At 41.6% G+C, this 4772-nt stretch overlaps 1 pseudogene; it reads left to right on the plus strand.

Annotated features, from left to right (window-relative positions):
* Window positions 1-1006: 1006 nt before the first annotated feature.
* On the plus strand, window positions 1007-1696 carry LOC112466888 (annotated as a pseudogene).
* The last annotated feature ends 3076 nt before the right edge of the window (window positions 1697-4772 follow it).

Consider the following 4772-nt stretch of genomic DNA (forward strand, 5'->3'; position numbering starts at 1 on the left):
CTTTATCTGTAGGACGTCCCTCAGATGAAGTGTGCTGTGTGGGATATTGCATGGATATATTGTATACAGCGGCTGTCTGCAATTTCCACAAGTACGATGGCGTATTTCGTTGTATGGTTTGCTTATATGCCTTCGAACGACATATACTGGATCGGCTTCAGCGTCCGCGTATGCATTCATGCATAAAGCACAATCCTTGTGTCCTGAACCTGAACCGTCTGTATAATATAAATAAATGGCGCAATACTTTGTGCGCTTATTCAGCGCCAAAATTTCGGGACGATACACAGCTCTAAAAACGACTTCTCTGCAGTCATCGTCACTATCCGCAATTTCATAACTGCTGTCGTCTGACAGCGCGTGTTCTTCTTCTTCTTTTTCTTCGCCCGACAGCACGTGTTCTTCTTCTCCATCAGCCACTATGTCATCAAAATGATCAGCCATTTTGATGCAATATATTATAAAAAGGAACTTGATGACAAAAAATATCAAAGACACGATAGTGTTTCGCACCAAGTACACGCGCAGCACGAGACTGTTACGCACCAGACTGTTACGCACGAATGCACGAGTGCAAGTAACCAAGATTTTTTAGATTTGCTTCACCTGATGTGTAGATATACTTTGATTGGTGAGGATATCTCTTAAAATGATGGTAAAAAACAGGGACAAACAAATTCTTTGTTTTTTTTCCCATGGAGGTACATCTGGTCGAAAATTATTCATGAAAGAGCTATAAAAATGTTATAGAATTGAGCGTCGATGGCAGGTAGCTATAATTTATGACCTACAATTGTCACATCCTTTGAAGAGTTCGAGATAAGCAAATAGCTTACAATTGGGACCCAAAGGGTCTAAGGAAAGTCACGTCTCTGTGACGTAGAAGTAGAAGAAGATGAAATGATAGAGAAAAGAGAAAAAGTGATTGAAGAAAACGATGAAGAAGAGCGTTAGAATCATAATATGCTCATAAGCAAGCAAACGAGCAAGCGAGCAACTTGAAAATATGGAACAATCCAATCAACTGAATTCGATGAAAGAATTAAGTGCGTGGGAACAATTCAATGCGTGGGAAGAATTAAATGAGCAGCGATGCAATCAGGCTATCAAGGTAAATATACAAATTAACATTAAAAATAATGGAGTGTGATGTGATATAATTTTTTGACATAATTTTGTAACATCATAATTTTGTGTCAAGGGTTTCCACAATATGGAGGCGGTGGAAGGTTTCGGTCTGAGGCTCACGCGGAAGGATCTCTACACGCTGGCCGACTCAAATTGGCTGAACGACGAAGTTATTAATTTTTATATGAATCTGCTGATCGCCAGAAGCACATCTTCGAACAAATATCCGAAAGTACACGCGATAAACACGTTTTTTTATTCGAAACTTCTGTCGAGCAGTCACTCGTCTCTGAAGCGATGGACCAGGAAGGTGAACATATTTGCGCAGGATCTTATTATTATCCCTATACATCTGAACGTTTACTGGTGTATGTCAATAGTAGATTTCCGCGATAAAACGATTGTTTATTACGACAGTATAAGCAGCGATAATCCGAAATGTCTGGCTGCGCTAAAACTATATTTACAAAATGAGAGTCTTGACAAAAAGAAACAACCTTATGATATGAGTAATTGGAAATTTTATTCCGCCAAGAACATTCCGCAACAGACGAATGGCAGCGATTGAGGTGTATTCTCTTGCATGTTTACCGAGTACGTCTGTGCAAACAAGGAGATAACGTTCACGCAGGACGACATGTCGTACTTTAGAGACAAAATGTTTAGGGAAATAATAAATGGTAAACTTTTGTAATAGTTATTTGTGTAACAAGTGCTGTAAGATGGAAATTGGACGTGCGGAGTAGACGCACGAGCCGGAGGCGAGTTATTTTATGTTGCAAGTGCGTGACACGTGCGCAATGGGCCACTTTTCACGCACTTGTAATATAAAATAGGGTGTGTAACAAGTGCGTTAAGTTGGAAATTGGACGTGCGAAGTGGACGCACGAGCCGAAGGCTTTTGCAGCGAGTTGCTCAACTCCAGAGACAGCTGTCAGGAGTGAGTGGGGTAAGCGCGACCACGGAACCACCGACAGCGAATATTAAGCCAATGTCAGCTAGAGCAGAAACTCCACTGGCCAGCATTACACCAATGAGCGTGGTGGTGCAGTCGCGAACAGCTGCCGTCTTACCGACTACAGCTGGTGCGCCGGTCATGGTTGCGCCACATCAGATGCAGCAACAACAGGTAGTGCATACTGCGGAGACGAGCTCGCCGACTGGCAGCCTAACTGACTTCCAGCCGGCAAGTACTAGTACTTCTTCGCAGAGTGCACAAACTAGCAGTCTTCGTCAACTGGTGGTGCAACCCCAATTGAGCGAATCGGCGGAATCGACACAGAGAGAAGACCCAGAAAGTGCGGAGACACTTAACTTGCAGCCGCAACAGCAACAATGTCAGCAGCAGCAGCAACAGCAGCAACAAACAGTAGCGCTTGTGAGTCCTAGAGTGGAGCAACAGCAGCAGCAACAGCAGATCACTGTCAGCGATCAGCAACAGACAGTGGCAAGCAGCTCTACGCAGTCAGTCAGTACTTCTCAAGCTTCCACGGGACTCAAGAGAGCACGAGGCCATGGTCCGCACTTGTTACACAAATAACTATTCCGCTTAAATGTAGGCACATTGCCGCCGAAGGAATCAACTAAGTTGGCATAATTATTTGCCGAGATGATCATCCTGTTCAAACATGAATTTACGCCATATAAAGTACAGTGATATTCAACATAAAAGATGGGAGATTGTCTTAGGTCCCTGATTGGAATATTTAAATAAATATTTTTTAATAGGTCAAAACTATCGATAAAATTGTTTAATATTTTAAAATTAATGTTAGGTCAAAATTAATCTCTTGTTCTCTAGAGTGATTAAATTTAGACTTTTTGATATAGGGTAGTAGTCATGACAGGTAATAGCCATAGAATATTATATTACATACATAGCTGAGTATGTCTGCGTTTCAAAGAAATTTTGTATCGAACAGTTTTTTATGCAAATGTAATAGAATGGCGCGCCTATGACAGGCTGCTATAATTTATGATCTACAATTGTTTAGTCCTTTGACGAGCTACATGTCGGGACATCCGTCCCCATAGCTGCTCAGGTAGGGAGGAAGGGAGTAAAGATAGAAACAGTCAAACTCTTTTACGCATGAACGCATGAGTGCAAGTACCTGCGATTTTGAAATTTGCTTCACCGGATGTGTAGATATACTATTATTAGTGGCGGGGGGTAATCTCAACATGATGGTGAAAAAGGGATGGACAAATTCTATGTTTTTTTTTTGCGTGGAGGTACATCTGGCCAGATAAGAGCCATACAAATGTTATAGAATTGAGTGTCGATGGCAGGTAGTTATAATTTATGACCTACAATTGTCTCGTCCTTTGATGAACTATGTGTCGGCACATAATCGGGTTATGTTACCATTCGAATAAAATTTTTTTACTAATAAGCAAATAGCTTATTTGCTTATTGAGACCCAAAGGGTCTAAGGAATGTCACGTCTCTGTGACGTAAAAGTAGAAGAGGAAGAAATTATTAATAAAAGAGAAAAAGCGATAAAAGAAAAGTATAAAACGATGGAAAATAGTGTTAAAATCATAGTATTCTCAAGCAAGCGAGCGAGCGAGCAGTCTTTGGAATCTTTGGATCGAAGGAAACGAGAACAAAATGGAGCACGAGTTGTTGGAGCAAGAGTTGAAGGAGCAATCCGAGCGACTGAATTCGATCGAAGATTTTGCCGCGTGGGAGCAACGATGTGTTGAGTTTATCAAAGTGTTGGAAGAACAAAGCTGAAATAAACGGCCTCGATTATCAATCGACAACCAACATCGGCAACCAACTTCGTTGGTGGCTTAAATCGCACGACTCGAAGGTCTGAAAGATTCGGTACGTCAACGTTTCGTGCATGTGGGTGCAGGATATAGTGCGAGTGAGACAGGACTCAGATGACGCGAGATAGATACGGCTTTCGAAAGTCGTATATTGACTGGTGCGGTGATCAATACCGATCATATTGAACCGCGAAAATTTCTCGAAGATGCGAGAGACATTGTATTCAATCATGTGCGGAACGTCATACAACAACATGACAATGTAAAAATAAACACAATGTTCAACGGCGAGTTTGTGGCGGGCGATAAACGCGCAAACAAAAGTATTTATTCGAGAAACTATGAACTCCTTCGCGAGTCCGATTTGGAAGAGCGTTATGAGTTGCGCGTTATCGAGCCCATTTTAGCATCGCTGGAGGAATTCCAGGAACGTAACAGCGGGTGGGCGTTGTCGCGTATACATAATTTAACGCTAAATATAAACAAATATAATCCATTGCGCACGGGGTGTTACATCGATTTACCGCAAGAAATTAAATTAAAGAAAGCGGTGATCAACATGCAATCAACGGACAATGCGTGCTTCACGTGGTCGGTGGTCGCCGCGCTGTATCCAGTTAAGCAAAATACATGTAGAATATCTTCGTACCCTCCTTATAAAAGAAAATTAAATTTAGAAGGCCTCGAATTCCCAATGTCGTTGAGTCAAATTAAAAAATTTGAAGATCTCAACGGCATTTCAATCAACGTATATGCCATCCAGAAAAAAACAAGAATCAACATACAATCCTTCCAATACAGCTTACCGACCAGAAGAGAGAAAAGCATGTCAATTTCTTGTACGTGGAAGACCCGCAAGATGACAACGT

This window comes from Temnothorax curvispinosus, unplaced genomic scaffold, assembly GCF_003070985.1.
Source record: "Temnothorax curvispinosus isolate PA1 unplaced genomic scaffold, ASM307098v1 QBEX01016656.1, whole genome shotgun sequence".
In the NCBI taxonomy this organism is placed as follows: domain Eukaryota; kingdom Metazoa; phylum Arthropoda; class Insecta; order Hymenoptera; family Formicidae; genus Temnothorax; species Temnothorax curvispinosus.